The sequence below is a fragment of the Nesoenas mayeri genome, assembly GCF_963082525.1.
Source record: "Nesoenas mayeri genome assembly, chromosome: 3".
Lineage (NCBI taxonomy): Eukaryota > Metazoa > Chordata > Aves > Columbiformes > Columbidae > Nesoenas > Nesoenas mayeri.
Genome location: NC_137544.1, coordinates 40,447,598 through 40,461,213, shown reverse-complemented (window position 1 = coordinate 40,461,213; position 13,616 = coordinate 40,447,598). Strand labels below are relative to the sequence as shown.

Below are 13,616 nucleotides of genomic sequence, written 5' to 3'. Positions count from 1 at the left end.
GTAATGACATAATTGCCTGATGATGTAGAAATATGACCGAGGTTTTAAAATGTGTTTTTTCTGAATGCTTCAGGTGCTGGATATCCACTGTGCCTGATTTTCAGCAGTGATTACTGTGGGGAACTGTTCCTTTCAAAGGCTCAGGAAGATATGGCAATAGGACAGCTCACCTTGCACCAAGTTGGTCACTCAGGCTTCAGGGATGCAGCAAAGCAGACACCTGCCAGACTCCTTGGCAGGAGTATTTGCTGCATAATTGAAGTGCCACTGGACTTGTAGGCAATTAGCATCTCTGAAAATCATGATGTGAGTTACAAAAACAAAGCAATTGAAAAGTGGAGTCTAATTCTGAAGAATTTGTGCATTGGTATGAATTGCTTATGTACTTTTTTTTGAATTATATATCATTATTTGAAACTTAGGTAGAAAAGAAAATGGATTTCTCCATTGCTGATCATAGTTAATTTATCAAAAAAGTAGAGCTCTGAAAGGAATTGCTTTTTAAAACATTGTGGGATTTCAGTCCATTTTTCTTCCTTTAACAGATTGATCTGTCATTCTTGAAAGATCAGCAAAATCCCACAAAGACCTAGTATTTTTTGTACAGCTTTTGAACATCATAAAATTGATTATTTTATATATGTGAGAGTGTGTACATTTATATGGGTTTTAATAACCTGCATTCATCTACTTTCCACTCTTGTTTAACCTTAAAGTAACAATCTAGAAATTTTCCAGGTTGTTATATATTCTCCAGAGTTTAGTTCATGGTCTGTTGTTATTTACTCACTTAGTTGCTGAGGTTAAATTACATGAATATTTGACTCACAGTCACTGTAGGTATACTTCTTTAAGCTGTTTCTCTTCATTTATCAGACTGAGTAGAGTTATGCTGGGGAGTATTATTACTTGAATGGGATATCTGCAGTGAGAATCTAGATGTTGAAAGAAGTGCTAAGGATGATTCAGAAGACAGTTCTTTCTCACTGTTATGCCGAACCCATTGTCCCCTGTGGGAAAAAGGATCTTGCAATTGGATTTGTTGCTTTTCGAATTGAATAAAAAAACTGAAGTCCTGTGAGCTGTAGCCTTGGCACAATATGCAAGAGGTGTTAACCTCAGTGTCCTGAGCAAATTCCAGTTTGAGTAATTATGTCTCACATCCCTGTTGTTCCCCATGTAGCTTCAGTTGCATTATCCATTCATTTCCTGTCCCAAACCTTTGTGTAGCATTTCCATGTGCTTTATAACAGTTTCCACATTTCACCCTAGAGCTAACTATAATCATCTTTCTTTGTCCCCATATACAGACACAGAATAATTGTGAAACTCTTTGCAAGCTCATAGAGAAGCTAGCCAAAGGCCAACTGCATTAACTAAATTAAGATAAAATTCTAGATCCAGCACAATCTGAATTTAAAGCAGGGCATGAAATGGCCTTAGTGGCATGCGTAATAGGTAATCTGCTCTTGTCAGTGGAGAGAGGGCAGATGACTATTCTCATCACTTTAGACATATCTCAATCATTTAACACAGTTGATCATGAGATTGTACTTTCTTGTTTGAGAGAAGTAGTGGAATCCAAAGTAATACACTAAAATGGCTGGCATTCTTCCCGGACAAACACATCCAATGAGTAGTCAGGGCAGACTGCCTTTCTGTTCTTCATTCTGGTGTTCTTCAAGAATCAGTTTTATTGCTAGCTCTTTTTGGCATCTGTACTCAGCTACTGTGTAAACAGGTCAGATGGTATGCTTGGGAAATATGCAGATAGTATACATTTCCTTTAGTACTCTGAGACTGTTAACCATTCCAGTTTCACTGTAGTCGCAACTGATTGCAAGAAAACAGCACAGAAATGAAATATAGTTGGTTAAAACTGAACTCAAATGAGGCAGAGGTGGTACTAGCAAAAATAAAGTGACAAGTCCATGAGTTCCCAGGCCCAGTATAGTAACTTCTGGTTAAAGTTATACATCATTTTTTGATCAATGCATTCTGTATTCTGTGTTGACACTAAAACAGCCACAGAGTGACATCTGGTAGCTAAAACTGTCCTTCTTTCCTCTTTAGGTAAGAGAGTCTACCTCATCCTGCTGAGTGTTGAAGTGGGTGCAGTTATTTGAGCATTTACTACTTCTCCCTTGGATAATACCAGCACAGTAGATCTGAGCATAAAGCTCTTATTGGATAGGGAAAGTTATCTAATACAAAGCTTGCAGCAACTCAGACTACCATGAGCACATCAGTCTGCCTTACATTGGCTTTTCAGAGAATTAAGCTTAACTTCAGTCTCCACTCTTTATCTTCAAGACTCTCTGGCCTGGGCTCAGATATCTAAAAGGCTATCTCAAGCCCCGGTGCTTGATAGCTTCACTGCTGGAAGTTCTCCAGTAGATTTCTTCACAGTAAATGTAAGGCTTATCTATAGGAGAGAGCATACGGCAGTACAGTTTGCATCAAAGTCTCTGAGTTAATTCCCAAGGAATCTGATGGCTATCGAAATATTGCCTTATTTCTCTGTGTGATGCAAATTTCTTGGACTTGCTTCTATCTTGATACAGTTACAGAGAAACAGCCATAATAGAACAAAAAGGCACTTTCCAGCTCAGATGTTCAGTTACCCTTTCCTCTGCTCCTTGAGAAAGGATGAGAAGTATACATTATATTCATATGCTTCTGTGTTTGGAAAGATGCCTAGCTTTATAAACTAGTACAGCTCAAAGGACTACATTGAAAATATGTCACATTATAACAGATGAATATATAGATGGAAAATCATTATTACAAGAACTTGCTGGATTATATGGCTCATAAGCTTTGCTTCTAAAGAAGTGCTAGACTAATTTTTGTTCTGTTATAAATCACAGACATAGATAACGATGCAATATCTATACTGAAGCTAAATACTAAAATAATGAAATAAATGTTATGATTCAGGATTATTTTTTAGAATATTATTCCTCAGTGTTAGTCAATAGCCAGATGCTGAATACAGAACAATAAAATGTAATTTATTTGTGTACAATGCTGGATATTGATCTTGTTTTTTAAATCTTGGTGGTTTATTTATTTATTTATTTATTTTGCAAAAATTAGTTCTGTTCTGTTATTTTCTGACTAATTCTAATAGGACTTATTTTGGAGAATTTAAAAATACAGAAGGTAGCGAAGTGGATTATCTACGTGTGGCTCTGCACATAACTTCATAATATTTAGCTTATTTCTGGAACTCATGTCTCTCACAATTTCATTTGTTACTGAGGTTTTTTGTAATGTTTCCTGAGTCAAAAATATGAAGGGAAAGAAAGACAGATATGTATTTTTCACAGTTTGATTGTCTTAACTTGTTAGATACAATAGCACTAGGTATTAGACTGAAATGTGTTCATTAATGAGAACTGTTAGGTGATAATTTATTCAGTATAATATAATACATTTTTCTAGCCCAAACTCCTTTTTTACTGATACCTTTGTACTCATGTAGATAGACAAAGCATTGCTAAGTGAACTAGAAAGGATAAAATGTACAAACCTAAATCTTTGTGCAGAATTTCCATAACTTTCTCATGACTGTTTTAATTTCTGTTATTTAATTTCAGCAGTTGGAAAAAAACCTTCTGGGTTTCCTATGTACTAGACCTTGGTAATAAGAATAAACTCAGAACAAAATCATGAGAAAGGTGTATCAAAAAGTCTCAGAAGTCTCTGATGTGGAGTCTAAACTGTTAATTGCTTACCATGTCTACTTAAAGCACATTCCTGGGTGACATTTTTTTTTCTTTTAATTAGAATAAATTATTAGATCTAGAAATAGTTTTTTTATTTTATTTTTATAAGGAACACATGTAACAGAATAGAAGAAGGTGTAATATCTAAAATACAATTTAACTTTCTAAAACAGAAATGTATGTAGTTGTTAAGGAGAACTTTGTAGCTAAATGGGTCTGATGTCTCTTTAGTAAGAAAATTTTGGCATTACTCCATTCACTTCAATAAAATTACTCTTGGCTTTCATTAACAAAAATTACAGTATCATCACACCTTTTCAGCCTTCTTGGGTTTCTACTAGGATGTCTCTGAATGTTAAATCACAGTATAGTCTATTCATCCGTTATTTTCCTGTTTGCTTACTTCTTATGTTACTGCAACAGTTTAAAAGCCCTGACTGGGGTGGAGAGTTGTTCTGTTTTTTTCTTTAAGATGAAACTGTACAAAACATGCTGGTCTGAATCAGCTAGTCTTTTGAGCTAAGTAGACTTGTATCCATTATTTTAAAAATGTTGTTCATGAAGGTGTAAGATTATATCACGACTCTGGCATATGTAGCTGAGGATTCTCAGAAGGAGCAATTTACAGGTCCCAGCAAGTAGAGCAGGAAAAAAATACTTGAGCTTCTTGTGGCTAGGATTAGTCTTCCTGCTCAGCCATTGTGCTGTCCCTGTTTCACAATAGCCACTCAGGCTTTCACAGTGACAGATTTGGGGCTGCCCCACACCTTCTATCAAGTTCCCAGCAGGGGAATGGAATGTGAAAAGCACTTTCTTAGTGCAATTTAAACCTTGCTCCTCATTCAGACTTGGTATATTAGTGTGGTGGCAGGTACCATTCCTAGTGCCCTCTCATTACCACACTGAACTTTCTAACGTGATTTTGACAGTTCAAGCAAGAGCCACATTCACAGTGTTGCTTTGCCTTTACTTGATGACTTTTATTTCTTTGCTCAAGAAGATGTGAATATTCACATGTTAACAGTAATGGGATAGGCATCTATCTGATACAAAGACATGTACACAGCTATGACTCCAGAGCGTGCTGTACATGTGGAATTCAATTCAGACTGATAGTACATCTAGGACTCCGGTAGGATGTTGGCTTCACTGCTCCTATAGATGTCCCTGCTCACAAAAAGGGGGAATATTTTGTTTTCATAAGACTCTAAAACACTGCAGCTATCATATCAGTTTAGTGAAGTACAGATTTCAGCTCTATGTTTGCAACTGCAGCGCTTGGGAGCAGGCAGACAGCCCCACCAGCCTTGCCTGCCTCCAGGGTGCTGCTGTTCATCCCAAGGGTGAGGCAGAGGGACTGGGAGCTATTTATAGCTGCCGCTGTACATCCGTCAGGTCTTGCAGTCACGTAGGCACTTGCAATGACTCTGCAAGAGACAAAGTGGAGATTTATCATCTCGGGATTTCTCTTTTATTTATCTGTTCTTTTTGCACCAAATTCCTTCCATTGAATTTTGTGGTTTTGAGGCAGACTATAAATAGCTGGTTTTGTTTTCTTCTAAATATATACATCAGAAGAATAGAAGAGTGAAGGGCCACCTGGAGTTAAGATTTTAATATTTCAGTTGTTACAAACCAACTCCAAAACCAACATTTTTTTCCCCGGCAGATTTGGTGTGAAAATGTTTAGTTGAGCAGATGGAACAACAGCTGGTAGTGTACATGTTTATCGGGATAGTTGGCATTTAACTGCATCCAAAACTGATATCAAGCTCAAAGATGCTAAGAAGCAGGAATGACTGGAAGCTGAGATGATACTCCATTAGATTAGCTAGGAGCAAATTTCTTCAATTTTTAGTACTTTGGCCTTGTAAGAGTAATTTTAATCCAGCAGGAAGTTGAACATTTAAAACTAAAATTAAAAAATATGTCAAAATAGGTAAACATTTGCTATTACGATGCTTTAATAAACAGCCCGAGGAGCGCAGAATATAACCCAGAATGTATTGATGTTGAAGGCCTAGTTAGCAAATAACACGCATCTGCTGATGTTTAATTATCGTGTATGCTTTGCTGGCAGATTTCAGAATCTGCATAGTTCATATTTACCAGCGTAGTCTCTTGTTTCACAGAGGACATTCGGCTGCAAGTTTAAGAGAGGAGAGGGCACATGAATAATAGTGATGAACCAAAGAAACAGAATAGATATGTGTAGACAATAATGATTTTACAGTTGCATCTAATGCACACAGTGAGGTTTGATATCCCATTGTGCCAGGCACTGTAGAAACAGTGGGGAAGAGTCCTTCTGCCAGGGAGTCTAAAGAAAGACAACAGATTCAAATGCTGAAAACTTCATTTCAAACAAGGATTTCAGCTTAAAGCTCTTTAGGACAATCTTAATAGGAACAAGGGACAGAAGGGTACTCTTTCTTTATCCCAGGCCACGCAGTAGTCTTATGACGGTGTGTGATATTATACTGTTTAAGTCTATAATTTTGCATACATTTATATGACACATCAGGACTACCGATGTCAACAATATTTCTGGAATTAGATTTTTAAAAGGCTGAACAGTTTCATAATGTATTTTCTTCCCCATATTATTATTTTTTCCCAGTATAATTGTTCCTCCTGTGCAACTTTTTTCCAGAGATCATAGATTCATATTGGACTCTGAAGAAAAACAGAATGTGCCCCTCTCATCTCCATAATACATAGCATTTGATAGCACTGGCACAGTAAAGATCTGTTCCAGTGGCATTCCAGTACAAATGGGGCAATGTACAGGAAGTGAGATTTATTAATGTATATTTCTATCCCGTAAGGGGCAAAGATTTTTTGCCTTATTTTTGGGATGTAATGTTCTGAAGCAGACTCCTTCGTTTCTTCTCATTGCACAGGTAGCAGAGGAAAGTATCTCTCCAGACACATAAAATGGCTGCATTATAAATGAAAATCTAAAGGGAACCAAACTGCTTTACTAGATGACCAGTGATGCCTGTCACCTCTTTGCCGGTGGGCTGTGAATGCACAGTGTACTAAAATGTAACAGTGCCTTCAATAACAAAATAACAGCAAGCGACATTGTGCAAACTCTGAGCAATTCTGCTTACCTTAGGGCATCTTTGGAGTCTGCTGTAATACAGAATGGCCCCCTCAGCTGTCATCTCCTGGGGCCCGTTCCAATTTCCATCATAGTCCAGCCTGGGAAACAAGAAAAAGTGCCAGAAAGGCATCTTAATCCTACATTTCACTGAACTGGACTTCTTAACAATATAAGCTTGTACAGAATTCAAGTGCTGTGTTTCTTCCTTGTTGGAAAGTTGCATAATAAAATAATCATGTAGTAGCAATTAAAAATGTTTCAATCATAGACTGTACCTGGAAAAAAATAGTCAAACATTCAAATTGGTGATGTCCCTTTTAAAGCATGGGGCTGTCTGTTTTTAAAGCACATATGTAGTCATGCACTCTAATGCACTCACCCAACGGCAGGGCAATAGCATAAAACTAAGTTATAATTATGCAAGTTTAATGATGGTGAAACAATAGTACTTCATGAGATAAACAGCCATGGTGTTTTATAAAGCAATAGGTTTGTTACACATACTTGACTCTTGCTAATTCCACAAGATGGAAAATACAGTTTCCGTAATATAGTGTGCGGAGGCATGCGGAACCCCTTACTAACAGGATTATCTCCTAGTTATGTCCAGATTCTTTTGGGGGACATAGGAGTCAGTAAGCTTACTCTTATCTCACCTCTTAGCTTCTGAGTGTTGTCTCATGGATTTACTAATTGTGTCAGTCCATACTGGCTCCAGAGCACTAAGCATTACCACAAGTATGCAAGCTTTGGTCAAAAAATATGTTTAAGCTGGCATTTATGCAGTTTAGTATTTTATCGTTAAATCGCATAAACGGGATATCTTACTGGTTTTTTTTTCGTTTTAATATTTTTCAGTTTGAGCTTTATGTTGATTTTTCAAGAACATATAGCAATTGTAGCACCTAATTATGAAAATTATATAACATGACATCAAATTATAATGAAAATTTAAAGGTTGTGTTCTTACCTTGTGTAATGAACTTGGACAAAAATGCTTTGTATACTAATTGCTGCACTCCCTTAAAACAACAAATATAACTGAACTTCAACCCCAAGAGATAGCATAGAAATATAAAGCTTATCTTTTTGAAGCCCTTTTTTAATGGGGAAAATAAAAACATAGATACATTTTCATTAAAATTAATATATACTTTTACTAAAATTTCACTATACTAAAACCACACTTGCTCTTGGTTTCTAATGAAACCTAGCATTTAATAAACTAGTATTTTTAAGGACAGGTGTGAAAAAAAATAAAAGGAATTTTCTAGTCTCAGCTGTCTTTCTTTATTTTATTTTAATGGCAGATCATGGCATATTTCACTGAAATTTAGCAGATGGACTTCACACTAAATCCAGTTGCAGTTTTCACTAATGACTGGTGGTGAATATTAAAGTATAAATAGATAAGAAAATATACGTCTGAGAGCATGCCTGAAGGATTTAGCCTTTTCAGTAGGGTATCAAAATCAGAAATGTTTCCCAAAATAGTGCATAGCAGAGACAATAAGAATCATCTAAATTAGGAAAACATTTATATTTCACTCGGGCTTTATAAATAGGTGGAAATATTGGACTGCTAGTGAGAAAAACAGACCAGATTGGTGGAAGGTTCAGCTGTTATGAACAGATAAACAATAAAAGTCCTTGCATAATCTGTTTGTTATGATTAGGAGTTGAAAATTAAAATTTAATGTAGCAATGCATAAAGAAATGAATATGAATGTGTTCTGAGGAAGGAAACACTTTACATAAAAAATATTATTGCAAGAGATGTTGTAGTCCCAGTGAAGACATAGCAATTTATTTTGTTTTTACAAATGTATACTGATATACTTACCATTGCTATGGGGACATTGATGATACAACAATGGGCTATACCTGGAAAAAAAACAGTGAAAGTCAATGGATAAAGGAAATCAGTCTGCTAATTAAAAGTCTTAATGTGTATCTGAACAAGTTGCCAGTAAAACAGAAACTGCGTATTTTCCTCCTATTGCGGGAACCTTGAGACACTCTTGTCTCCGTATCCTCTGCTTTCTGCAACGTAACTGAAGTTTGAGTGTAGTTCTTTTGAATGCCAGAGCTACAGGCAAGTGCATATTAGAGTTCCTGAGTAAGGCTACCTATACATCTTCATTGGCTTATAAAGGCAAGCCTTTGGCTGGTTTATGGTGTTTGATTGTCTTTTGAGAAGCCAAAGTCATAGATAATTTTAGTAAATTTGATCTTTCATATCATGTTTGTAGTTGTTTATTATAGGTTTTTTTCATTCTTCATCACTTCTGTTTGCCAAATCAAAACAACATGTTTATCTTCTTTTATATATTGTGAAGAAAGAAGAGGCATCAATAACGTACAAATTGAAAGTCTTTGCCATGTTTATTTTGGTTATACAAAAAGAATAAGTGATTTAAAAGATATTTTAAGATGGTGTTCCTGTGTCTTGCTTCTTCATTCCTGGTCATCCACTTTGGATTAATGAAAGCTGGCTTTCTCATAGCAATTTTATTGGACTGGATTTCAAACACAGTATCTCTTGTTGTTGTATATGTCAGCACATTCAGTTGTAATGTAAAATATATCCATCTACATAAAATTAAAAGATAGTGGTTATTTAAGTTGGGACAAAATTGAAGGAAGCTTCTTCTTCCATCTGGTTAGTATAATTTGCTTTATTTTGATAAACAAAGGTTTTTATAATGGTAAACAGCCTTTTCACAACTTATCAGTCGTGACATGATGGATTAATTCATTTACTGATTCTGGAACCAGCTGCCCCTATCTACTGCTGCTGCAATTAAAAAAGTCAGTCTGTTAAAATATAATGAATTGAATAAATCTCATGCTTTCAGATTTATGTATTTATTATCTGTTAGTCATGATAGAACCTATAGCTAATATATTTTTTTAAAAAAGCTAAATAATAATAAATAAATCAGAAGGATGTCTTGTATTACATAGCAAGTCTTTTTCATGGTTGTCATCTCTGGGTGAAGAAATATTGCTGATGGCTGTAGAGAAGCAAGGATAATCTTACTGCCTCACTGTTGCTAAATACAAATAGCAGTAATAGTCTTATCTTTGGAGAAATGTTCTTATTAAATAGACAGAGTTGGGTCAGTGAATGACCTTTTTGTTTAATGTAATAATTACATTATATTTTCACAGAGATGTGCCTTGTAAGGTTCATGTCCTAAGTACAGGAAAATCCCTAGGAAAATATGATGTACTGATTATTTCCTAATCTTCATATGCATCATAAATAAGGGTAACAATTATTATGCAGTGTTGCTGTAGAAATTTCTGATGAAGAGATACCAAGTGTTATTGAAGATTTATAAGGAAATCATTGGCAGAGTGTAGAAAAGTATCCAAACATCTCAGCTCCAAGTTTTGTTCCTTAATTATTTAGTCATACTGATTACTTAATGTGAGCTTTGTGGCTAATTTGTTATGTAATTACTTTTTCTTATGGCATTGTCTGGTTAAACTACACACGTGGACTGCATTCACCTAAGCTGTTAGAAATGGGATAGCAATCTGGCTGACTTATGATTCATATTTTGCATGGACACCTGGAAATGCTGTACATTATTTTCTTTGTCAGAAAGAATCCCTTCATCTCTGTTCCTATTTTCCATCCTTAATTTTATGCTCTGTCTTTTTTCTCACCTGTTCTGAATGGTCTGTCTATTTTATCCTCCAAATAGTGGATCTAGCTACCTGGAAGCCAAGACTAGGCCAAGATAAAGGATGAAAAAAGTTACGTGCACAGCCAAAGCAGCATTATCCCTTCTATCAGTGCATTGATGTTGGCAGATGTTTGTTCTACTCATAGGGCAGGTTCTCCAAAGGAAACTCTCAAAGCTTGAACAGACTTCAGGAGCATCCTGGCCACTTCAGCTCTGCAGCTGACATGCTGTGCAGAAAAAGGAAACTATAATTTACCTGGATATATTTCACCTCTCTACACCGTTGGAAAAGCCTCTGTTGCAATAACACAAGGCAGCAAGAAGGAAAAGGAGTGAAACTGCCTTTGTTTCTTTGGGATGTGGTACTTTAAACTTGCCTTCAGCAGAGCTCTATCTATCAGAGTCTTGTCCAGAAAGCAGCTTTGCAAGAATACTTCTGTTTGGGCTATATCACATACCACAGGGGTTTGGATCTTGTAAAGAAGATAGAAATCAGATTTTGCATTCACTTTCTTCCCCTCCCCTTGTCACTTCTACCTCCTGCCCCTTCACCACAGCACTTTTAGTTTCAGGCTTCCTAGGCAACACTTCTCTCTCACTCAAATTTCTCTCATACCTAAAAGATTTAGTGACTCCTCCCCAAACATTTTTGGGGTTTTAGCTATATGCATTTTGTGTCACCTGAGTGAGGAGAAATAAAAATACATAGCTTGTTTAGCAAGAGAAGGGTAGGTAGGAAATACTCATAAGTTAATAATGCATGCATCTCATTCTAGAACAATCTTCCAGCCAAAAAAGCAGCAAATCCCCTGATATTTTGCATCTTGATATCCTGACCATGTAATGGTAGCTACAATGTATTTAACAGAGCATTAAGTTTTGTGACCCAGAGATCTCTTTCCAGTCATCATAGAAGAGTGATGGTTTGTCAGATAGGATTTATTTACTGACTCTAAGAAATTCCAAACATTGAACAACATATTGCCAAAGAGAGGAAGGACAGAAAGGATCTAGGAAGTGTGTCAGGCAAACAGACATATCTCCAAATTATCTTAGCCTGTTCCATTAGAGATTAAGAACTTCCTAAATCAGAATATGTAAATCAAGCTGTGACTCTCAATAGAAGTGGCATTTTCAAAAGTTGTTGATCCATTGTGATCAGAAACATCAATATTGCCTGGATTTTACTGGAGATTAGGAAAAAAAAAAAAAAAGAATAAAATAAATCTATTTTTAATGCAGACGTTCAGTGTTTCAAAGGGAGTAGTTTATGATGAAGAACTAACCAAAGATTGATGAGCATGTTATTGGTCAGGCTATGTGAAAGTGATAGCAAGAAAGGCAAATTCATGCCTTCTGTCAAAAAGAATATTAAGTACTCACTCCATAGAAACTATATGGTTGCAATAGAAGCTTCTGGAGCTTCTTTTTAAACAACTTCTGACCTAAAGTAAGCTTTCTCAGGAAATAGAGAGGATGGAGAAACTTGAAGTCCTGGTATGTTAAAGTCTTATATCCACAGCAATCAGGAGCAAATACTGATTTGATGGTTTTGAAGCAGTATCTGGTTCAACATCTTTCGAGCAGGCATTTTAGCTTCTCAAGAGTTCCAGCCTCTATAAGAAATTTAACTTGGATAACCAGTTTTTCTTTTTGTTTGTTTGTTGTTGTGTTGTTTTGTTTTGTGCACTACTTCAGCAGTTGCATTTGAGCCTTGTCCTGTAAGTAAACATAACTGCAGTTATTGTCTTCTGTCGGTGTTAATTTTAGCTGAGTATACAAGTGTTGCCACTATTTTGGGGCTCTGAGGTATGGTCTTGGCTATTTGTCAGTCTAAGTTCTCCAGTTGAAATACTTGCTCCTTACAAAGTGGCAGACAGGTTCCATTCCAGATATGGAAAACCAGTATTTGACATGGGCTTCCTTGTTGTTTTTGTTTTGTTTTGTTTTCCTCTATTCCTGTTTAGTTTTAGGACAGAGAGAGAATCTCTGTCGGTTTAACAGCGAAGATGACTAAAGAAAGGCTAAAACAAATTAGTAATAATAAGAAGAAATAAACAAACCCTGGAATGAGTGTAAAATAAATCTTTTTACTGGATAGTTTGCAAGTCAATAAAGAAGGGGATCTGAGCAGAATGGACAGTCCTTAGCTGGCAGAGGAAACGAGGTCTTGCCAGGGGAAACTGATTCACAGAGGGAAGATAGTATGTATGCCTCAAGGGTCACTTTCTCATAGTTTTATAGTTCAGATAACACATCAATTTACATTTGGTATGACATAATAGAAAAGACAAGTTTGAGGAATACCTCTGTTAAAGAATTTTATTTCCTCTTAACACCGAAGTAAAATAAACTCAGTATATCTGTATTCCTATAAGGAGGTTCTTAAATGTTTCTTGGTTTTTTTTTTTCCACTTCCCATCATCAGAGTAGTATATTTAATGGTATTTTTCTCTGCTGTCTAATTCTTTTCTTCATTTAAAGTCTGTTTACTCCATAGATATTTTTTTATTTGCCATCACAGCAAAATAACTTTATTCCCAACAATATCCTGAGAACATCATACTCAATATCAGAGGACTCCAGTCATAATAAGGAAGTTTTTTTTTCTGATATACGACCATCCATCCTTCCTATACAAATGTAGCAATTTAAGGGATTGAACAACATAATTCCTTCTTCAAATGTATGTATTATGTGCAGCTTTTTTAACTAACAGTGCAGAAATTTTTAACAATTCTGGTTTTGGTATAGTGTCTGAACCTGCATTGTGAGAAGGGAAGCTGAGCAGTCTTCGTTTGTAGAAGATCCTGTTGGAGTAAGACAAGGAACATACACTTTTTGCTGTGAAGGAGTTATGCATTTTGTGGAGGGCCATAGAGAACTGACATATGGGTGTCACTTTCTCTACTCAATAATCAGAACTACTTAAATGTCTCCATGGTTCTTCTTTATCCCAGTCACATTTCTTGTAATGCAGAAACCTTGTTCACAGTGTTGCAGCCATGACCAATACCTGTTTTCTGAGGCTAAAAAGTGATATCCAGAGTCAAGAGAAGTTTAGTGAATTTTTATTTC

The 13,616-nt window shown here is 36.0% G+C and overlaps 1 protein-coding gene across 4 annotated transcripts in view; it reads left to right on the top strand.

Moving 5' to 3' along the window:
* Positions 1 to 13,616, top strand: part of EPHA7 (EPH receptor A7) — a gene marked incomplete at both ends in the record, with an annotated part of 159,046 nt that overhangs the window by 78,537 nt on the left and 66,893 nt on the right. The window lies entirely within an intron of this gene.